The 24,523-nt window shown below is 45.2% G+C and overlaps 1 protein-coding gene across 1 annotated transcript in view; it reads right to left on the reverse strand.

Annotated features, from left to right (window-relative positions):
- The window catches only part of g2e3 (G2/M-phase specific E3 ubiquitin protein ligase), a 336,184-nt gene that overhangs the window by 242,322 nt on the left and 69,339 nt on the right, over nt 1-24,523 (reverse strand). The gene's annotated exons all lie outside the window — the stretch shown is intronic.

Raw genomic sequence — 24,523 nt, forward strand, 5'->3', positions numbered from 1 at the left:
TGATACTAAGATTGGTGGAGTTGCAGATAGCAAGGAGGACTGTCAGAGAATACAACAAAATATAGATAGATTGGAGGGTTGGGCAGAGAAATGGCAGTTGTAGTTCAATCCAGGCAAATGCGAGGTGATGCATTTTGGAAGATCAAATTCAAGAGCGGACTATATGGTCAATGGAAGGTTCTTGGGGAAAATTGATGTACAAAGAGATCAAGGAATTCAGGTCCATTGTACTCTGATGGTGGCAACGCAGGTTGTTAGAGTGGTCAAGAAGGCATACAGCATGCTTGTCTTCATCGGACGGGGTATTGAGTACAAGAGTTGGCAGGTCATGTTACAGTTGTATAGGACTTTGGTTAGGCCACATTTGGAATACTGCGTGCAGTTCTGGTCACCACATTACCAGAAGGATGTGGATGCTTTGGAAAGGGTGCAGAGGAGGTTCACCAGGATGTTGCCTGGTATGGAGGGTGCTAGCTACGAAGAAAGGTTGAGTAGATTAGGATTGTTTTCGTTGGAAAGACGGAGGTTGAGGGGGGACCTGATTGAGGTCTACAAAATTATGAGAGGTATGGACAGGGTGGATAGCAACAAGCTTTTCCCAAGAGTGGGGGTGTCAGTTACAAGGGGTCACGATTTCAAGGTGAGAGGGGGAAAGTTTAAGGGAGATATGCGTGGAAAGTTTTTTTACACAGAGGGTGGTGGGTGCCTGGAACGCTTTACCAGCGGAGGTGGTAGAGGCGGGCACGATAGCATCATTTAAGAGGCATCTAGACAGGTATATGAACGGGCGGCAACAGAGGGAAGTAGACCTTGGAAAATAGGAGACAGGTTTAGATAAAGGATCTGGGTCGGCGCAGGCTGGGAGGGCCGAAGGGCCTGTTCCTGTGCTGTAATTTTCTTTGTTCTCACTCTGATCATACTCTTATTTCTCACAAGTGTAGAACGTCTTGAGGTTTTCCCTAACCCTTCCCCGCCAGGGCTTTTTCATGCCCTTTCTAGCTCTCCTCAGTCCATTTTTGAGTTCCTTTCTGGCTACCTTGTCACCCACTAGAGCCGAGTCAGATTCTTGTCGAGCACCAAGTCCAATATGGCCTCCCCCCTAGTCGGCCTATCTACATATTGAGTCAGGAATCCTTCCTGTACACACTTAATAAAATCTGCTCCACCCAAACCATTTGCACTAAGGATATTCCAGTCAATATTAGGGAAGTTGAAGTCACCCATGACAACAATTCTGTTACTTCTGCACTTTTCCAAGATCTGCCGCCCAATCTGTTCCTCTATCTCTCTGCTGCTATTTGGGGGTCTATAGAAAACTCACAAATAAAGTGACTGCTCCTTTCTTGTTGGAGAAATTCAAGGTTATCCACTTGGGTAGCAAAAAACAGAAGGCAGACTATTATCTGAATTGCCATAAATTAGGAAAAGGGAATGTGAAACGAGACCTGGGTGTCCTCATACACCAGTCACTGAAGGTAAGCATGGAGGTACGGCAAATGGTAAAGGCGACAAATGGTATGTTGGGCTTCCTAGTGAGAGGATTGGAGCACAGAAGCAGGGATGTCTTGCTGCAATTATACAGGGCCTTGGTGTGCAGGACCTGGAATAATGTGTGCAGTTTTAGTCTCCTTATCGGAGGAAGGATGTTCTTGCTCTACAGGAAGGGCAGCGAAGGTTTACCAGACTGATTCCTGGAATGGCAGGACTGGCATACGAGGAGAGACTGAATCAGTTAAGATTGTATTTGTTGGAGTTCAGAAGAATGAGGGGGATCTCACCAAAACCTATAAAATTCTAACAGGACTAGAGAGGGTAGATGCAGGAAGGATGTTGCTGGTGGTGGGTATGTTCAGAACTAGGGGTCACAGTCGGAGGATACAGGGTCACCATTTAGGACAGAGATGAGGCTAAATTTCTTCACTGAGAGTGGTCAGCCTGGGGAATTCATGACCACAGGACAGAGTAAGGTTAAAACATTGTATTTTCTCAACAAGCAGTTAGATATAGCACTTAAGACGAAGAGGATAAAAGGATATGGGGGGGTAAGAAGGGATTGATTATCAGATGGATGATCAGCCATGATCGTAATGAATGGCGGATCAGGCTTGAAGAGCTGAATGGCCTCCTCCTGCTCCTATTCGTTATGTTTCTATGAATACGTTCCTCAAATCACATTTTGTGCTGCATCACGAAATCCATACTCAGCTACATGCTCCATCACATGCACATACTCAACCTCTCCCTTCAGCAGATGACACACACTATCTCAAAAGTTGTCTTGATCCACAGTTTAATTTCATTCTTGTCTCATCTGACATCTCAATGAGAAACCAATCTCTCTTTATAATGCCACCTCGCAGGTCGATTGGTATCATGGCACAGGAACCCAATCAAGTGGAGTAGCTAATAGGAATGTAGCAGCAGTTAAGGACATTATAGTTGCGGCAGCACAGTGACCAAGTGGTTAGCACGGTTGCCTCACGGCGCCGAGGTCCCAGGTTCGATCCCAGCTCTGGGTCACTGTCAGTGTGGAGTTTGCACATTCTCCCCGTGGTTTTTTTTATTATAGAGAAATACAACACAGAACAGGCCCTTCGGCCCACGATGTTGCGCCGAACTTTTGTCCTAGGTTAATCATAGAATTTTGGACACTTTTTCATGGCCAATCCACCCAACCTGCACATCATTGGACTGTGGGAGGAAACCAGAGCACCCGGAGGAAACCCACGCAGTCACGGGGAGGATGTGCAGACTCCACACAGACAGTGACCCAAGTCGAAATCGAACTTGGGACCCTGGAGCTGTGAAGCAATTGTGCTATCCACAATGCTACCGTGCTGCCCTTAAGAAGTTAACCTACACTCCATTATTCTACCCTAATCCAAGTACCTATCCAATAGCCGCTTGAAGGTCCCTAACTTTTCCGACTCAACTACTACCACAGGCAGTGCATTCCATGCCCCCACTACTCTCTGGGTAAAGAACCTACCTCTGACATCCCCTCTATATCTTCCACCATTTATCTTAAATTTATGTCCCCTTGTAATGGTGTGTTCCACCCGGGGAAAAAGTCTCTGACTGTCTACTCTATCTATACCCCTGGTCATCTTATAAACCTCTATCAAGTCGCCCCTCATCCTTCTCCGTTCTAAAGAGAAAAGGCCTAGCACCCTCAACCTTTCCTCGTATGACCTACTCTCCATTCCAGGCAACATCCTGGTAAATCTCCTTTGCACCTTTTCCAAAGCTTCCACATCCTTCCTAAAATGAGGTGACCAGAACTGCACACAGTACTCCAAATGTGGCCTGACCAAGGTTTTGTACAGCTGCATCATCACCTCACGGCTCTTAAATTCAATCCCTCTGCTAATGAACGCTAGCACACCATAGGCCTTCTTCACAGCTCTATCCACTTGAGTGGCAACTTTCAAAGAACTATGAACATAGACCCCAAGATCTCTCTGCTCCTCCCCATTGCCAAGAACCCTACCATTAACCCTGTATTCCGCATTCAGATTTGTCCTTCCAAAATGGACAACCTCACACTTGTCAGGGTTAAACTCCATCTGCCACTTCTCAGCCCAGCTCTGCATTCTATCTATGTCACTTTGAAGCCGACAACAGCCCTCCTCACTATCCACAACTCCACCAATCTTCGTATCATCTGCAAATTTACTGACCCACTCTTCAACTCCCTCATCCAAGTCGTTAATGAAAATCACAAACAGCAGAGGACCCAGAACTGATCCCTGCGGTACGCCACTGATAACTGGGCTCCAGGCTGAATATTTACCATCCACCACCACTCTCTGTCTTCTATCGGTTAGCCAGTTTGTTATCCAACTGGCCAAATTTCCCACTATCCCATGCCTCCTTACTTTCTGCATAAGCCTACCATGGGGAACCTTATCAAATGCCTTACTAAAATCCATGTACACTACATCCACTGCTTTACCTTCATCCACATGCTTGGTCACCTCCTCAATGAAGTCAATAAGACTTGTAAGGCAAGACCTACCCCTCACAAATCCGTGCTGACTATCCCTAATCAAGCAATGCCTTTTCAGATGCTCAGAAATCCTATCCCTCAGTACCCTTTCCATTACTTTGCCTACCACCGAAGTAAGACTAACTGGCCTGTAATTCCCAGGGTTATCCCTATTCCCTTTTTTGAACAGGGGCACGACATTCGCCACTCTCCAATCCTCTGGTACCACCCCTGTTGACAGCGAGGACGAAAAGATCATTGCCAACGGCTCTGCAATTTCATTTCTTGCTTCCCATAGAATCCTTGGATATATCCCGTCAGGCCCGGGGGACTTGTCTATCCTCAAGTTTTTCAAAATGCGCAACACATCTTCCTTCCTGACAAGTATCTCCTCAAGCTTATCAGTCTGCTTCCGCCTGTCCTCTCCAACAATATGGCCCCTCTCGTTTGTAAATACTGAAGAAAAATACTTGTTCAAGACCTCTCCTATCTCTTCAGACTCAATACACAATCTCCCGCTACTGTCCTTAATCGGACCTACCCTCGCTCTAGTCATTCTCATATTTCTCACATATGTGTAAAAGGCCTTGGGGTTTTCCTTGATCCTACCCGCCAAAGATTTTTCATGCCCTCTCTTAGCTCTCCTAATCCCTTTCTTCAGTTCCCTCCTGGCTATCTTTTATCCCTCCAGCGCCCTGTCTGAACCTTGTTTCCTCAGCCTTTCATAAGTCTCCTTCTTCCTCTTAACAAGACATTCAACCTCTCTTGTCAACCATGGTTCCCTCACTCGACCATCTCTTCCCTGCCTGACAGGGACATACATATCAAAGACACGCAGTACCTGTTCCTTGAACAAGTTCCACATTTCACTTGTGTCCTTCCCTGACAGCCTATGTTCCCAACTTCTGCACTTCAATTCTTGTCTGACAGCATTGTATTTACCCTTCCCCCAATTATAAACCTTGCCCTGTTGCTCGCACCTATCCCTCTCCATTACTAAAGTGAAAGTCACAGAATTGTGGTCACTACCTCCAAAATGCTCCCCCACTAACAAATCTATCACCTGCCCTGGTTCATTACCAAGTACTAAATCCAATATGGCCTCCCCTCTGGTCGGACAATCTACATACTGTGTTAGAAAAGCTTCCTGGACACACTGCACAAACACTACCCCATCCAAACTATTTGATCTAAAGAGTTTCCACTCAATGTTTGGGAAGTTGAAGTCGCCCATGACTACTACCCTGTGACTTCTGCACCTTTCCAAAATCTGTTTCCCAATCTGTTCCTCCACATCTCTGCTGCTATTGGGGGGCCTATAGAAAACTCCCAACAAGGTGACTGCTCCTTTCCTATTTCTAACTTCAACCCATATTACCTCAGTAGGCAGATCCCCCTCGAACTGCCTTTCTGCAGCTGTTATACTATCTCTAATTAACAATGCCACCCCCCCCCACCTCTTTTACCATCCTCCCTAATCTTGTTGAAACATCTATAACCAGGGACCTCCAACAACCATTTCTGCCCCTCTTCTATCCAAGTTTCCGTGATGGCCACCACATCGTAGTCCCAAGTACAGATCCATGCCTTAAGTTCACCCACCTTATTCCTGATGCTTCTTGCATTAAAGTGTACACACTTCAACCCATCTCCTTGCCTGCAAGTACTCTCCTTTGTCATTGTTACCTTCCCCACTGCATCACTACGTGCTTTGGCGTCCTGACTATTGTCTACCTTAGTTGCTGGACTACAGATCCGGTTCCCATTCCCCTGCCAAATTAGTTTAAACCCTCCCGAAGAGTACTAGAAAACCTCCCCCCCAGGATATTGGGGCCCCTCTGGTTCAGATGCAACCCGTCCTGCTTGTACAGGTCGCACCTTCCCCAGAATGCGCTCCAATTATCCAAATACCTGAAGCCCTCCCTCCTACACCATTCCTGCAGCCACGTGTTCAACTGCACTCTCTCCCTATTCCTAGCCTCGCTATCACGTGGCACCGGCAACAAACCAGAGATGACAACTCTGTCTGTCCTGGCCTTTAACTTCCAGCCTAACTCCCTAAACTTGTTTATTACCTCCACACCCTTTTTCCTACCTACATCGTTGGTACCAATGTGCACCACGACTTCTGGCTGCTCACCCTCCCCCTTCAGGATCCTGAAGACACGATCAGAGACATCCCTGGCCCTGGCACCCGGGAGGCAACATACCTTTCGGGAGTCTCGCTCACGACCACAGAATCTCCTATCTATTCCCCTAACCATTGAATCTCCTATTACTATTGCTTTTCTATGCTCCCCCCTTCCCTTCTGAGCCCCAGAGCCAGACTCAGTGCCAGAGACCTGGCCGCTGGGGCCTTCCCCCGGTAGGTCATCCCCCCCAACAGCATCCAAAACGGTATACTTGTTTTGAAGGGGAACGGCCACGAGGGATCCCTGCACTGTCTGCCTGTTAGTTTTCTTTCCCCTGACTGTAACCCAGCTACTCTTGTCCAGTACCTTTGGTGTGGCTACCTCCCTGTAACTCTTCTCTATGACCCCCTCTGCCTCCCGGATGATCCGAAGTTGCTCCAGCGCCAGTACCTTAACATGGTCTCTGAGGAGCTGGAGGTGGGTGCACTTCCCGCAGGTATAGTCAGCGGGGACACCAGTGGTATCCCTCACCACCCACATCCTACAGGAGGAGCATGCAACTGCCCTAGCCTCCATCCCCTCTTACTTTACAGAATTAGCTGCCCCTTGGACCAACTGGACCTCCGCCCTCCGACTCTACTTCCAGTCAGCTGTGCTCTAAACTCCTGGCTCCCTTCACGCTCTTTGATAAATATAGGAAATGAAATGTAAGGAGCACCTTACTCCCTCCTCACCTAACTCCCTCAGTCACCAAACTCTCACTGTAGCACTCAAATGCCACAAGCTCAGCACTCCCTCAGTCACCAAACTCTCACTGTAGCACTCAAATGCCACAAGCTCAGCACTCCAGTGCAAACAAAGTCTGCACTGTAAGTAGCTCCTATTTATACTGTGACTCTAGCTTCTGAAAACTGGCCTAATGCAATTAACTAATTAACAAGCTCCAGCTGCAAGTAAGTCCAAGTAGAACCTTGTTTAAAGCTGATTCAAAGTTCACCTTCTTATAGACCAAACAGCAACTTTTAAGTTAATTAACTAAATAAAAGAAATGCTAGACTTTAAATAAAAATGAACCCTTATACTCCCTCTGTCACCAAACTCTCACTGTAGCACTCAAATGCCACAAGCTCAGCACTCCAGTGCAAAAACGTGGTTGCGTGGTTTTCGCCCCCACAACGCAAAAGATATGCAGGATAGGTGGATTGACCATGCTAAATTGTCCCCTATTTGGAAAAAATGAATTGGATACTCCACTGACACAGTTCTCTGTAATCGAGAACATGAGTCAGGCAGCTGCATTGCCTGTCTGGAGAGTTCCGGGACATCTGCTTGAGGAGAATTTGCAGTGAGAGAGGAATGACCCTGTAATCACAATCACGTTGATATCAACGAAATTGACAGAGCCAGTAAGGAGGTTCTGCTCCGAGGAGCACCCGAGTCATGAGCAAATAGTCGGGGGTAAATAAGATGAGGTAGATGAATATGCTGCTCAAAGACTAGTGAGAAAAATGAGTTTTGATTCATGGGGCACTGGCATCAGTACTGGGGAAAATGGTAGCTGTACCATGTGGAACAGTCTTCAGCTGAACTGTGCAAGGATCAGTGTTCTGGCTAGTCATATACTTGGGCAGTAGGAACAGCATTAAACAGTGGTGAAAAAGGATCATGTGGGAGGAGATAGACGATATCAAAGCGTACCAGAGAAGTGGAGCATTTTGGCTTAAGGTAACCACCAGCGTCCCTTCTGGGAGGGAAATATATCCTTAACTGGTTTGGCGTACATGTGACTCTGGCCCCATACCAATGTGGTTTCCTCCAGACAAGCCATCTCAGAAATTATATAATTTATCCAATACATTCCGGATGTGGGCAGAATAGTAATGGATGAAATTGAAAACAGATAGATTAAAATACTGTGCAGAGAATGGAAAAATAAGCGACACATGTACATGTAAAAAGGAATCATGAAACTGAAAGAGATGTAGGCGTTTCCATATTTAAATGACTAACCAGTATAAAACCAAAAAAAAATTGAACCAGAAGAAATCATGTTCAAATTGGATGGTGTTACTGTCAGACTGGATATTGCATCCACTTCTGGTCATCAAGCCAGAGAGATTCAACTGCTGAACATGAATGCAGAAAAACTCCATGAATTACAACAAATTGGATTACAAAGAAAGACTGGAGAAATGTAGGTTCTGCAACTTTGGAAGGTGATCTTCCAACAAACAATGAATGCATTCATGTACCTCGTTTAACACTGAAACATATCAATGCCTTTCCTAGAGGTGTAATCATATGAGACTGGTGTAGCCATCTGGGATGGCCACTCAAAGGGAAATATGGCCACTTGCAAAGAATCAAGGGAAATATGGCCAATGCAGGATCCAGACGAACTCAGAGCTTAAGTGTATATTTGCCACGAGAGAACCAGACACTATCAAAACCCCAGCCGATTTACATTCTAATGGCCTATTTCCCCAGGACAAAAGAATGTAATCAGGTATCAGACACAGATCCAGGCTCATCGGCGCCACTCCCTTCACCCAGGAAGCCCAAACAGCCAAGGTCAATGACCGCTCAGGTCACGCCCAGCCATCAAGACACCGCCCCTTTATTGGCTCAAATCGAAGGCAGTAATCGAAGTCTGCCGAATTATTGGGTCCAAAGCTAAGGACCGCCAAAAGAGCGCAAAACCCCCGAAGGATAAAGAGAGACACTGCCATGTGTTCGGATCTGTTTTGGACCTGGCACGCCGGCACTCTTCGGCCCGGCCTATACCTGAAGCCAACTGCAACACCACAACCAGAAGCAAGTTCAAGATTAACAACCGCTACCAAACGAATGAGCCCAGCAGAACCGAAGTTACTTCTCCAGACCCAGCCAATCCAGATCCGAACAAAGGCTTTGTTCCTCTGCCAAAGCCGGGTGCCTGAAGTTAAGTACAGGTTGTTGTAGTGTTAGGTATAATTTAGCTTGTAGTGTTTTTATGTTGCATGTGTGAGTTAATCTTGTGTGTAAATAAACTATTATTGAACTTGAACTAACTGACTGGTTGTTGGGTGTTTGATCGATATCCGGTTGAACCTTGTGGTGGTATCATTTGATACCTGGCGACTCTGAAAGCAATATCCTCATTAATAACAGTCAGATTAATATCTGACTAAAGTAGATACCCCAGACTTGGCAACATTATTGGCGTCTCTGGTGCCGATTGGCAACATTATTGGTGACGCTGGTGGGATAGTATTTTACTCATTAAAAAGGGCAACACTGGACATGAAGCTAAAGTTGGAGATACAACTAGAATGCAGCTTTGAACAAGTTTTCAAACAGATCTATTAACTCAAGATTAGGCATATACAACGCACTGTGGGTCATCATACTCGGCAGAATTATACTCAATCTCAGCCTCCTCCGGCAGTCACCAGCATCACAGATGTCAGTCTTTAGCCAATTTGATTCACTCCATGTGATATCAAGGAACAGCTGGAGGCACCGGTTGCTGCAAAGACTGTGGGGCCTGACAATATTCCAGTAACAATATTGAAGATTTGTGCTCCAGCACCTGCCATGACCCTAATCAAGCTGTTCCAATATGGCCACAACATTGGCATTTACCTGGCAATATGGAAGATTGCCCAGATATGTCCTGCACACAAAAAGCAAGACAAATCCAACATCGCTAATTACCACCCCATCGATCTACTCTCGATCAATGGTGAAGTCTCAGAAGGGGTCATCATTAGTGCTATCAAATGGCACTTGCTTAGCAATAAATTGCTCACTCAGTTTGGGTTCCGCCAGGGTCACTCAGCTTCTGATCTCATTCCAGCCTCGATTCAAACATGGAGAAAAGAGCTGAATTCCATCAAGCATTTAACAGAGTGTTAAGCCTTAGCAGAACTGGAGTCAATGGAAATCAGGAAGAAAATTCTCTTGCTTGGGGTCATACCTGACACAAGGGTGAGTGGTTGTGGTTGATGGAGGTCAATCACCTCAGTTCCAGGACATCACTGTAAAAGCTCCTCAGGATAATGTCCGAGATCCAACCATCTTTAGCTGCTTCAGCAATAACCTTCCTTCAATCGGAAGGTCAGATGTGGGGATGCGCATTAATGATTGCACAATGTTCAGCACCATTTGCGACTCTTTAGATACCAAAGCAGATCATGGCCAAATGCAGCAACACCTGAACAATGTCCAGGTTTCGGCTGACAAGTGGCAAGTATCATTTTGTGCCAAGCAATAACCATCTTTGACTAAAATAATTTAACAATCACCCTTTGACATTCAATGGCCTCAGCATCGTTGAATCCCCACTAACAAAACCCTGAGGGTTATTATCGACCAGAAACTGAACTAGACTGGTCATATAAGCATTACAAGAGCAGGTCAGAGGCTAGGGATCTTTTCTTAAAATAGTAATTTACGGGCTGTGGGCTTTGCTGGCTCAGCCAGAATTCATTATCCATCCTTAATTACCCTTGAGACAGTGGTGATGAGCTCGGAATCCTGCAGTGAGAAACTGACCTCCCGACTCCCCAAAGCCTGGAGATTATTAATGACCTGAAAGTAAAGGTGCCCCTAGGTAGCAATCATATTATGATTACATTTTACATTCTTCTGAGGGACAACACAATTTTTCCACAGCTGGTGTTAAATTTAAAGACGACAAATTAGAGGGCATGTAAGCTGAGTGAGCGAAAGCAATTAGACAAATTGGGTCGCTGATAGGTCAAGAGAGGTTAAGTTGCACACATTTAAAAGGAATATTTCAGAATAGATACATATTCAGGTATTAAGAGGTAGAAAGCAGGTATTAAGAGTTTCTATGGATATTTTAAAAAAGAGTTAAAATGGGGCAATGGCAAGCATTCAAGGAATGAATAGGTGAACTCCAAAAGTTGTTTATTCCTATTTGGTGCAATAATAGAAAGGAAACTGTGGCCAAGCCATGCATCACAAGTGAAATTGGAGATAGTATTAGATTCAAAGAGGCATACAAATTAGCTTAAAAAAGCAATTGAGCTAAGGATTGGGAATAGTTAAAAATTCGGCAAAGGCACACCAAGGGATAGATTAAGGGGAAAAAACAATTTGAAAGTAAGAAACAACTCTCTCCCTCAAGGCGGTGGAAGTGGGGTCTTTGAATAGCATGAAACATTAAAAACTCACTCAAAATTTTCTACAGCTATGCAAAGAGAAAAAGATTTATTAAAAACGAACGTAGGCCCCATATAAGTCAGAAACGGGGGAATTCATAACAGGGAACAAAGAAATGGCCGAGGAACTAAATTAGTACTTTGTTTCTGTCTTCACAAGTCAAGACGTGAATAACCTACCGGAAGTTCAGAGAAACACAAATTTTGGTGAGGAGCTGAAGGAAATTAGCGCCAGGAACAAATATTTTTGGTGAAATTAATTAGATTGAAGGTGGACAAATCTGCAGGGCCTGATAATCATTATCCTAAGTACTTAAAGAAGTGGCCAGAGAAATCATCGATCCATTGGAGGTCATTTTCCAAAATTCTTTGGACTCTGGAATAATTATTGGGACTCTGGAATGGTTCCTACAGATTGGAGGATAGCTAATATAACCCCGCTATTCAAAAAGGAAGGTAGAGATGTGGTATTGTGTGAAGAAAATAATGGCATGATGGGAAAAGTAGTCAAGTCTTCTTAGTACAATTGAATTTAAACCTAAGGCATAGATACAAACAGCCGAGGTCAACCAAGAACTGGCTGACTCTAACACTCAGATAAAGTTCGTTCATCATGAGACCAAAGTAGTCTCAATAAATAACAAGCTGAACAACTATTTCTTCCTGTTCCTAAACAACTTCTTCCCTTTCTTAAAACAAAGACAAGATAATGATATGAAACTCCATTCCCCTAAAGGTCAGCAAGGTGACGCCATTGTAACGATTATTACTTATGTTTTACTTTCGATCAAATTCCTGACCAAGTTGTATTCATGTTATCTTGATCCTATAATGTATTAAAATCATCTTATTCTTCTGTGAGATCGCAGACTTGGGACGGACTCAGCAGTTTGTAATTGACTGCTTTCCGACTTCAAATCTCAGCCATACTGCTAGCAGTCAGTTCTAAAAATTCGGAAATAAAGTTCAGTTTTGCTTACCTAATGAATCATGTTTGTATTTCTCTATCACAGTCAAGACGCGGGGAAAATATAAAATACAACAGAGAGAGACCAGGGAACTACAGACCATTGAGCATAACGTCAGTAGTCGGGAAACTGCTGGAGTCCATTATCAAGGATTTCATAGCACTGCATTTGAAAGCAGTGGTGTAATCAGACAAAGTCAGCTAGGATTTACAAAAGGAAAATCATATTTGACAAATCTACTAGAATTCTTTGAAGATGTAACTAGTAGAGTTGACCAGGGAGTGTTATGTTCTTTGTTTTGTTCTCCAAGACAGCGAAAGATGTAGTGTTGACAAAGAACAAAAAACTATGTTTAAATCAAAACGAATTTATTTTACACTACTTAACTTGATTTGGTTCGCACACACTGAATAACAGGTAACAAAATAATACTACTGAATCTGTGATACAGTAATTAATAATCTCTCCAACATATAAACTACACTAACTCAACCACATGAACCTTCTACATCTAATTCTCCATCAGTTCCCCCAGCATGCCGAGAGACACAGCCTTTTATAAGATCACTGTGATGCCATCTAGTGTTGATGATGCATGCAATCTCTCGTTAACCCTTTTGTATACTTAGACTATATCCTTATAGGGAGAACAGGTGGATGTGGATTATTTAGACTTTCAGAATGCTTTCAACAAGGTCTCACACAGCAGATTAGCATGTAAAGTTAAACTTGAGATGGATAGAAAGCTGGTTAGCAGACAGGAAACAAAACATTGGAATAAATGGGTCATTTGCTGATTGGTAGGCAGTGATGACTGGGGTATCGCAGAGATCCGTGCTAGGACCCCAACTGTTCACATTATATATTAATGATTTGGACGAGGGAACTAAATGCATTATCTCCAAATTTGCAGATGATACAAAGTTAGGTGGGAGGGAGAGTTGTGAAGAGGATGCAGAGATGCTTCAACTGATTTGGACTGGCTGAGTGAGTGGGCACATGCATGGCAGATGCAGTATAATGTGGATAAATGCAAGGTTATCTGCTTTGGTAGCAAAAATAGAAGAACGATTATTTGAATAGGTATAATTTGAGAGGTGAATCCTCAGCGAGGCCTTGGTGTATTAGTGCATCAGTCACTAATAGTAAGCACGCAGGTACAGTAGGCCTGTAGTCCAGAACTAAGGGATCATAGTTTGATCCCGGGGTAAACAGTTAACCCTAACAGTTGCTGAGTGTGGCGACTAGGGGATTTTTACAGTAAATTGCAGTGTTAATGTATGACATTAATAAAGATTATTTATTTATTTAAACCTTTTAGGCCTGAGGTGAGGAGAAATTTCTTCACCCAGAGAGTGGTGAATCTGTGGAATTCGCTACCACAGAAAGTAGTTGAGGCTAAAACATGGTGTGATTTCAGGAAGGAATTAGATATAGCTCTTGGGGCTAAAGAGATCAGGGTATTGAACTTGGATAATCAGCCATAATCATAATGAATGGTGGAGCAGGCTTGAAGGTCCGAATGGCCTCCTCCTGCTTCTATTTTCTATGTTTGAGAATTAGTCCTTCAGAAAATGAGTCTGGGGAGCACTTAAGGGCAGCACGGTAGTACAGTTGCTTCACAGCTCCAGGGTCCCAGGTTCGATTCCCGGCTTGGGTCACTGTCTGTGCGGAGTCTGCACGTTCGCCCAGTGTCTGCGTGGATTTCTTCCGGGTGCTCCGGTTTCCCCCCACAGTCCAAAGATGTGCAGGTTAGGTGGATTGGCTATTGCCCTGAGTGTCCAAAAAGTATAGGTGGGGTTACTGGGATGGGGTGGAGGCGTGGCCTTAAGTGGGGTGCTCTTTCCAAGGGTCAGTGCAGACTTGATGGGGCCGAATGGCCTCCTTCTGCACTGTAAATTATATGAAACTATGAATTAATAACAGAAAAGAAGGGGATAGCAGATTAAGTGAGCAGGTGTGTAACATTTGGTCTTCATTACAAAGGATACAAATTGCATCCCAGAAATAGCTGTAAATCAGGAAGTAAAACAGGAGGGCTCAAAAAAACCTGTGGTCCTGATTAAATTGGTGTTATGAGCTGACAAGCCTCTGGGTCCTGATTGACTTCATCCTAGATTATTAAAAGAAATGGCTAGTGAGATAGTTATTGGGTTGGCTTTAAGTTTCCTAAATTCCTAAGATTCAGGGAAAGTTCCAAGAGACTGGAAAATAGCAAATCTAACTCCTTTCTTCAAAAGGGGAATGAGGGAGGCAGAAGCAGGAAATGACAACTGACCACCTGTTGTCAGGTAATGTTAGAAGTTATTATTATGGTTGATACATTTTCTGTTGATACAAAGTTGCGATGAAGATATAAGAAGGCGACAAAGGGATAAAAAAATAGCTTTTGGGAATGGGCGAAGATCTAGCAAATAAAATTTAGTATGGACAAATGTCAAATTATCCATTTTGGCAGGAAGAATAAAAACGAAGCATATAATCCAAATGGAGATAGATTGCAGAGCTCTGTGACACAGAGGGATCTGGGTGTCCTAGTGCATGCATTGTAAAAGGTTATTATGCGGGTATAGCAAGCAACAAAAGCTAATATGGTTTATTGCAAGGGGAATTGAATACAAAAGCAGAGAGATTATGCTGCAGGGCATTGGTGAGAACACATCTCGAACAGTGTGCAGTTCTGATCCCCTTATTTAAGCAAGGATGAAAGCAGTTCAAATAAACTTCATTCGACTAATAATTGGAATGGGAGGGTTGTCTTATGAGGAAATAAGCTAGGTACTGTGAATGCTGGAATCTGTAACATAAACTGTTTAAAAATATGGGGTCACCCATTTAGGAAAGCGGTGAGGAGAATTTATTTTCCCTCAAAGATTAGTGACTTCTTTGGAACTCGCTCCCTCAAAAGGCGGTGGAAGCAGGATCTTTGAATATTTTAAGGTAGACCGAAATGGATTCTTGATAAGCAAAGGGGCCAACGGTTATGGGGGTGGCTGGGAATGTGGAGCTGCATTTACAATCAGATTAGTCATGATCTTATTGAATGGTGAAGCAACGGGATCCGTGGCTTACTCCTGATCCCAATTATGAATTTGTATATTAGAACATGCAATGAAAAGCTTGATCAAAGAGCTGGATTTTAAGGAGGATCGTAAAGGTAAAAGGAGTTGTGATATGTCAGCAAGGGCTGTAACTAATCACAGCAGTTTAGGCAGCACAGTATTGGAAATTATGGTCATTCAAGGGAGACTTTGGTGAGAGAAAGCATATTGCCACCTATTAAATTAAAGCTATGATGTCAATCTTCGCATTGTGGATGGCAAGGGCTTTGATTGCAAATAGAATGGAATTCTGGAAGCTATGTAGGAGATGGGGTAGGGATTGCTTTTCTCATGAGCGAGACCAAGTGGAGTTTGCAGGATGAGAAGGAGATTTTCAAGATTAGCACCCAGTAGTTGTGCTGGGTGGGAACGTCGACAAGCAATGACGAGAGGAGACAACAGGGGCAGAGAGAGTAGCTATGTAAATATCCAAGAGCGGTTCAAGCTTGTGATCATGGCAAGCGAGTAAGAAAAGGGGAGTAATGAGAGGTTGAGATAGGGATCGAGGTGATAAATTACCCGAGAGAGGGAAATGAAACATGGCAATGACAGGAAGGGACAGGTCATAATTGAAGAGGGACAGGTCATAATAGAAGAGGGACAAATTAAATCTTTGGAACATAGAAGTAATGGGCTCAGAGACAAGCTACTACTGTATCTGTAGAAGAGGAATGAAAATTATCACAAAAAGATAAACTGTGAAAACTGCCTTACATATTCACTGCCTTTTTCAATGAATGAAAATTGGGTGGGTTATTTAATCAGTGGCAGTGGGAAATGCATCCTCAAATTACTATCCAGCTAGTCTTAATGGGGATGCAAAATCTCAGGCATCTTTTTTGTTCAAAGTAATTCTATTTTATACAACAAAATATTATCCTCAGGAATTTTCCCAACAATTAGTGGCATTAGTGGGGAGGGTGAATAGCCAGCTGTTGTGGTGCACATAGGCACCAACGTTATAGGTAAAAAATGGGACGAGGTCCTACAAGCTCAATTCAGGGAGTTAGGAGTTAAACTAAAAAGTAGGACCTCAAAAGGTAGTAATCTCAGGATTGCTACCAGTGCCACGAGCTAGTCAGAGTAGGAATGTCAGGATAGATAGGATGAATGCGTGGCTCGAGAGATGGTGCAAGAGGGAGGGATTCAAATTCCCGAGGCATTAGAACCGGTTCTGGGAGAGGTGGGACCAGTACAAACCGGACGGTCTGCACCTGGGCAGGACTGGAACCGATGTCCGAGTTTACTATTACGAACACTCCCCGTGTTTGCTAGAGCTGTTGGGGAGGGTTTAAACTAAGGTGGCAGAGGGATGGGAACTGATGCAGGAAGTTGGAAGGTAGTAAAACAGACAGAAGCAAAAGGAAGTAAGGGGGAAAGTGCAAGGCAGAGAAGCCATAGTCAAAAATCAAAAAGGGCGACAGTACAAGGTACAGTGACTGAGGGGAGCTCAGTGAATAGGCCCAGTAATACTAAAAGGAATAAAACGGGAAGTGAAAACATTAACGGTAAGTGACGTGGCAGGTTGTTACATGAAGATATGGGTTCAACGACAAGGAAAAGGAGGAGAAAAGTTAAGAGGAAATATAACTTAGGAGAGGTTACTGATCGAGGTGTTAAGATTCGAAACAGAGGTAAAAAAGCCAACATAAGTGTACTTTACCTGAATGCTCATAGTATTCGGAATAAGGTTGCTGGCGCAAATCATCGTGAATGATTATGATTTAGTGGCCATTACTAAAATATGGTTAAAGGATGGACACGACTGGGAGTTAAATATCCGAGGGTATCAAACTATTCGGAAGGACAGAGTGGATGGTAAGGGAGGTGGTGTAGCTCTGTTATTTAAGGATGACATCCGGGCAATAGTAAGGGATGCCATCGGTGGTATGGACGATAAGGTTGAATCCATTTGGGTGGAAATCAGGAATAGTAAGGAGTAGTCTATAGGCCACCAAATAGTAACATTATGGTGGGGCAGGCAATAAACAAGGAAATAACAGATGCATGTAGAAATGGTATAGCAGTTATCATGGGGTTTTTTAATCTACATGTCGATTGGTTTAACCAGGTCGGTCAAGGCAGCCTTGAGGAGGAGTTTATAGAATGTATCCGCGATAGTTTCCTAGAACAGAATGTAATGGAACCTACGAGGGAACAAGCGGTCCTAGATCTGGTCCTGTGTAATGAAACAGGATTGATTCATGATCTCATAGTTAGGCATCCTCTCGGAAGGAGCGATCACAATATGGTGGAATTAAAAATACAGATGGAGGGTGAGAAGGTAAAATCAAACAGTAGTGTTTTGAGCTTAACAAAGGAAATTACAATGGGATGAGAGAAGAACTAGCTAAGGTAGACTGGGAGCAAAGACTTTATGGTGGAACAGTTAGGAACAGTGGAGAACCTTCCAAGCGATTTTTCACAGTGCTCAGCAAAGGTTTATACCAACAAAAAGGAAGGACAGTAGAAAGAGGGAAAATCGACCGTGGATATCTTCGGAAATAAGGGAGAATATCAAATTGAAGGAAAAAGCATACAAAGTGGCAAAGATTAGTGGGAAACTAGAGGACTGGGAAATCTTTAAGGGGCAACAGAAAGCTACTAAAAAAGCTATAAAGAAGACTAAGATAGATTCTGAGAGTAAACATGCTCAGAATGGTAAAAGTTTCTACAGATATATAAAACAAAAAAGAGTGGCTAAGGTAAATATTAGTCCTTTAGAGGATGAGAAGGGAGTTTTAACAATGGGAGATGAGGAAATGGCTGAGGAACTGAACAGGTTTTTTGGGTCGGTCTTCACAGTGGAAGACACAAATAACATGCCAGTGACTGATAGAAATGAGGCTATGACAGGTGAGAACCTTGAGAGGATTGTTATCACTAAGGAGGGAGTGATGGGCAAGCTAATGGGGCTAAAGGTAGACAAGTCTCCTGGCCTTGATGGAATGCATTCCAGAGTGCTAAAAGAGATGGCGAGGGAAATTGCAAATGCACTAGTGATAATTTACCCAAAATTCACTAAACTCTGGGGTGGTCCCGGCGTATTGGAAATTAGCAAACGTGACACCACTGTTTAAAAAAAGGAGGTAGGCAGAGAGCGGGTAATTATAGGCCAGTGAGCTTAACTTCGGTAGTAGGGAAGATGCTGGAATCTATCATCAAGTAAGAAATAGCGAGGCATCTGGATAGAAATTGTCCCACTGGGCAGACGCAGCATGGGTTCATAAAGGGCAGGTCGTGCCTAACTAATTTAGTGGAATTTTTTGAGGACATTACCAATGCGGTAGATAACGGGGAGCCAATGGATGTGGTATATCTGGATTTCCAGAAAGCCTTTGACAAGGTGCCACACAAAAGGTTGCTGCATAAGATAAGGATGCATGGCATTAAGGGTAAAGTAGTAGCAGGGACAGAGGATTGGTTAATTAATAGAAAGCAAAGAGTGGGGATTAATGGGTGTTTCTCTGGTTGGCAATCAGTAGCTAGTGGTGTACCACAGGGATCAGTGTTGGGCCCACAATTGTTCACAATTTAAATAGATGATTTGGAGTTGGGGACCAAGTGCAATGTGTCCAAGTTTGCAGACAACACTAAGATGAGTGGTAATGCAAAAAGTGCAGAGGATACCGGAAGTCTGCAGAGGGATTTGGATAGGTTAAGTGAATGAGCTAGGGTCTGGCAAATTAAATACAATGTTGATAAATGTGAGGTTATCCATTTTGGTAGGAATAACAGCAAACAGGATTATTATTTAAATGATAAAATATTAAAGCATGCTGCTGTGCAGAGAGACCTGGGTGTGCTAGTGCATGAGTCACAAAAAGTTGGTTTACAGGCGCAACAGGTGTTTAAGTAGGCAAATGGAATTTTGTCCTTCATTGCTAGAGGGATGGAGTTTAAGACTAGGGAGGTTATGCTGCAATTGTATAAGGTGTTAGTGAGGCCACACCTAGAGTATTGTGTTCAGTTTTGGTCTCCTTACTTGAGAAAGGACGTACTGGCGCTGGAGGGTGTGCAGAGGAGATTCACTAGGTTAATCCCAGATTTGAAGGGGCTGGATTACGAGGAGAGGTTGAGTAGACTGGGATTGCACTCGTTGGAATTTAGAAGGATGAGGGGGGATCTTACAGAAACAAATAAAATTATGAAGGGAATAGATAGGATAGATGCGGGCAGGTTGTTTCCACTGGCGGGTGAAAGCAGAACGAGGGGGCAGAGCCTCAAAATAAGGGGAAGTAGATTTAGAACTGAGTTTAGGAGGAACTTCTTCACCCAAAGGGTTGTGAATCTATTGAATTCCTTGCCCAGTAAAGCAGTAGAGGCTCATTTCGCTAAATATTTTTAAGATAAAGATAGATAGTTTTTTGAATAATAAAGGGATTAAGGGTTCTGGTGTTTGGGCTGGAAATTGGAGCGGAGTCCACAAAAGATCAGCCATGATCTCATTGAATGGCGGAGGAGGCTCGAGGGGCCAGATGGCCTACTCCTGCTCCTAGTTCTTACGCTCGATGTTCTTACCATGATTGCTCAAAACCAACATTTAGGAATTTTATAGATCTTGGTCTCTGTTTATTATGGAGTGACTCTGAATTGGGAAGCTACCAATCATTAACATCACTGCTGTGGGAAGTGCCTTATTGGTGATAACATCCAACAAAACGTCTCTTTTGACTAAATAGAAATGTACTTTCAACAAAAATAATCTCTAGATGTTTTTACCCATTTAATCAATACTTAACAGTTCTGAGTGGAAGGACAACAGTCCTAATTTACATAATAGACTTAAGGCTGCTTGGTGCAGACTTTTCATTTAGAATAGAAAAGTTCATCAAGATGACTTCCGGTGGCGGCTATGAGGGAGTAAGTCGAACATTTGGTGGCTTCCGCTCTGGCAGTACTTTTGGACCTCTTCCCCGGACTTTTTTGCGGTTTTGAGCGCTAGCTTTGAAGGCGAAGTCAATCTGGCACTGGATCCACACATTGGTGTATGGAACGAAGAACCCCAAGGGATCAAAAAGGGAAAAATAAGACGGCAAGCAAGGGCTGGGTGGAGGATCGGCAGAAGACAATATGGCTGATGTTCGGACCCCTGCTGTGACGGCCCAACCATCAACGGAGGAATTGATGCAGGTCATTCAAGAGGGCTTTGCGAGGCAGAAACGGGACTGTCTTGATCCGATAAAGGAATCGATCGATTGGCTAGAGCGCAGGCTGGATGCCCAGGATCTGACGATTCAGAAGCTGGAGAAAGCGCTGGCGGAACAGGATGAGCACCAAACGGTGGTTGAACTGGAGGTGGAGATGCTGACGGATCAGCAAAAAAGGCTGCCAGAGAAGATAGAAGACCTGGAGAATAGAGCTCGCCGGCACAACTTAACAATTGTCGGTCTCCCAGAGGGGGCTGATGCTGGCGCGGTTGTGGCGAGTATGTTTCAGAAGCTTCTGGGGAAAGGGGGCTTTTCCCCGACTGTTGAAGGTGGACAGGGCGGACAAAGCGCTGGCGAGGAAGCCCCTCCCTCCAAGGGCGATGGTGGTCTGGTTCCACAGGTTTTTGAACGAGGAGTGTGTTCTTCAGTGGGCTAATCGTGCGCGGAGCTGCAAAGGGACAACAGCATTTGGCATATTTACCAGAATCGGAGCGTGGAGGTGGCCAGAAGGACGGCAGGCTTTAATCAAGTTAAGGCGATCCTGTTCAAGGTGGTAAAATTTGGGCTGTTGTACCCGGCACGTCTTTGGGTTACGCACGAGGACCAATATTTTGAGTCTCCCAAAGACGCGATGGATTTTGCCAAGAGGAAAGGGCTGGTGCTGAACTGAGAACCTTTTGTTTTAAGTTATAACTTTTTGAGTGATGTTTACATGTTTCGATTGTCGTTTATCTTCTGTATTTGAGTTTGGTTGAAGATGGGGGAAGTAAAAGTTATTCAGTTTCTGCGGGTTTTCGGTGTTTTGGTAGGGGGGGCTTTTTACTTTGTATTACTTTGATTTGCTCTATTGGGAGGGGTTTCTGTGTTTTTCTTTTTGGGTTGTCTCTTACGTTAATTGGGCGATTGTTTGGGGTCGGTTTGATGAGGGAAGTGGTTTTGATGGGGGGGGGGGGAAGTGAGGGAACAATAGGTGGGAGACTTCTTGGCGCCGGAGGAGAGGGCCACCAGGCTAGCTGGGTGAGCTTGTCCTCGGAAGTACAGTGGAGGATGTGCATCTGATCAATCTATGGCAGGGGTTAGGTTACAAAGTATTGTTGCTGGGGGGGGGGGGGGGGGATCTTGATTAACGTTTCTATTCTAAATGAAAAGTCTGTACCAAGCAGCCTTAAATTTTTGTTCTTTTTGAAACAAGCTGGTTGTGAGAGGGGATTTTAATACAGTCATCGACCTCGGCCTGGACCGGTCGTATTTGAAAATGACGAGGATGCCAGCAATGGCAAAGGAATGGAGCAGATGGGGGAAGGGCAGCGGTCGACCCATGGAGGTTTAGGCAACCGACGAGGAAGGAGTTTTCTTTTTATTCGCATGTTCACAAGGTTTATTCCCGGATAGACTTTTTCATTTTGAGCAGGGATTTACTGGGGGGGGTGGTTGGGGGGGGGGGGGGGGGGGGTGGACACGGGGTATTCGGCCATCACTATTTCGGATCAAGCCCCACACTGGGTGGAACTTCAGGTTAGTGAGGAGAGTTTCCAGCGCCTGCAATGGAGGTTGGATATCGGGTTGTTGGTGAACGAGGCTGTGCGCGAGAGGCTGAGGAAGTGCACACAGAGGCTGTGCGCAAGAGGCTGAGGAAGCGCACAGAGAATTACCTGCAGGTTAATGACACGGGGGAAGTCTCAGCAGCGGTGGTCTGGGAGGCGCTGAAGGCAGTCATGAGAGACGAGCTGATTTCGATCCGGGCACATAGGGACAGGACAGAAACGGACCGACTGGTTAAGGATATCTTACAGATAGACAGGAGGTTATACGGTGACCCCGGGGGCGGAGCTCTTGAGGGAGCGTCGGAAGCTGCAGGTTGAGTTTGGAGTGTTGTCCACAGGTATGGCGAGGGGGGCGTTTTACGAACATGGGGAGAAGGCCAGTAGAATGCTTGCACAGCAGCTTAGGAAGAGGTAGGCGGCCAGGGAAATAGAGAGGGTGGTTGATGGGGATGGGAACTTGGCAGGGGAGTCGGCAGGGCTAAACAGGGCGTTCAGAGACTTTTACAGTAGACTTTTACTATTGCTCTGAAATCCCCATGGGGCCGGAGGGGATGAAACGCTTTTTGGACGGACTGACCTTCAACAGGGTAGGTAGGGAGCTGGCAGATGGGCCGGGGGCCCCGGTTAGGGCCGAAGAAATAGTTGAGGGCTTGAAGGCAATGCAGTCAGGTAACGCCCCGGGGCCGGACAGGTACCCAGTGCACTTCTATAAAAAGTTCTCGGGGATTTTGGGGCCGCTGCTGGTCAAGGTTTTCAATGAGGCCAAGGACAGAGGGGTGCTGCTCCCGACGATGTCACAGGCCACTATTTCGTTGATATTGAAGCGGGACAAGAACCCGGAGCTATGCGGGTCATGAAGGCCGATATGCCAGCTTAATGTAGATGCCAAATTGCTGGCCAAAGTTTTGGCCTCCAAGATTGAATATTGTGTGCCGGATGTGATTATGCAGGATCAAACTGGGTTTGTCAAGGGCAGGCAGTTGGCGGCCAATACAAGAAGGCTGCTCAATGTGATTATGATGCACCTGGAGAGTAGGGAGGTTGAGGTAGTTGTAGCAATGGATGCGGAGAAGGCGTTCGACTGGGTGGAGTGGGACTATCTATGGAAGGTGCTGGGACGATTTGGGTTCGGTAGGGGCTTTATCAACTGTGTCAGGCTGTTGTCCCAGGCCCCGGAGGCTGGTGTAAGGACGAATAGGACGACCTCGGGCTATTTGAGACTGCACCCGGGGACAAGACAGGGTGCCCCCTCTCCCCACTACTGTTTGCGTTAGCTCTTGAGCTGCTGGCAATTACTTTCAGAGCTTCAAGGGGCTGGAAGTGGCTGGTTTGGGGGGGCGGTGGAACATAGGGTCTCACTGTACGCAGACGACCTGCTCTTATACGTATCTGATCCAGGGACAGGGATGGGCGAAATTATGCCGATTTTGGGGGAATTTGGCCTGTTTTCGGGGTATAAACTGAATATAGCAAAGAGTGAGATGTTTGTAGTCCAGTCGAGGGGTCAGGAGGGTCGGCTGAGGGAGCTGCCGTTTAGGTTAGTAAGGGACAATTTCAGGTAGTTCGGGATACAAGTGGCACATGACTGGGGCTGGATACACAAGTTGAACTTGTCCCAGCCTTTTGAACAGATGGGGGTGAGTTTCGGAGATGGGATGCGCTTCCGCTGTTGTTAGCTGGGAGAGTGCAGACGGTCAAAATGACAAAATCTCCTACCGAGATTTTTATTTGTATTTGTGTCTCCCAATTTTCATCCAGCGGTCCTTTTTTAAGAGGGTTAATAAAATCATCCTGGGCTTTGTGTGGGCGTCCCCGCGAGTGAAGAAGGTGATGCTCGAGCAGAATTGGGGGATGGGGGGGGGGGGGCTTGTGCTACCGAATTTCAGTAATTATTACTGGGTGGCCATGATAAGGAAGTGGGTGGTGGGGGCGGGGTTGGTTTGGGAGCGGATGGAGGCAGCTTCATGTAGGGGCACCAGTCTGGGGGTGTTGATAACGGCACCTGTGCCGTTCCCACCGGCGAGGTACTCCACCAGCCCCGTAGTGGTGGCGGCCTTGAGGATCTGGGGTCAGTGGAGGAGGTACATTGGAGCAGTGGGAGCATCGATCCGGTCCCCAATATGTGACAATCAACGGTTTGCCCTGGGGAGCTTGGATGGTGGGTTTCAGAGTATGGCGAAGGGTGGGAATTGAGAGGACGGGGGACCTGCTTTTAGAGGAGAGCATCCCTAGCTTGAGGGCGCTGGAGGAGAAGTTTGGGTTGGCAAGGGGGAACGAATTTAGATATGTTCAGGTGCGGGACTTTCTGCGTAGGTAGGTATCATCCTTCCCACCCGTGCCACTAAGGAGGATCCAGGATAGGGTAGTGTCTAGGGGATGGGTGGGAGAGGGGAGCATCTCGGACATCTACAAAGAACTCATGGGGGCGGAGGAGACGCAGACCGAGGAGCTGAAGTGTAAGTGAGAGGAGGA

Source organism: Scyliorhinus canicula, chromosome 2 (genome assembly GCF_902713615.1).
Source record: "Scyliorhinus canicula chromosome 2, sScyCan1.1, whole genome shotgun sequence".
Classification (NCBI taxonomy): domain Eukaryota; kingdom Metazoa; phylum Chordata; class Chondrichthyes; order Carcharhiniformes; family Scyliorhinidae; genus Scyliorhinus; species Scyliorhinus canicula.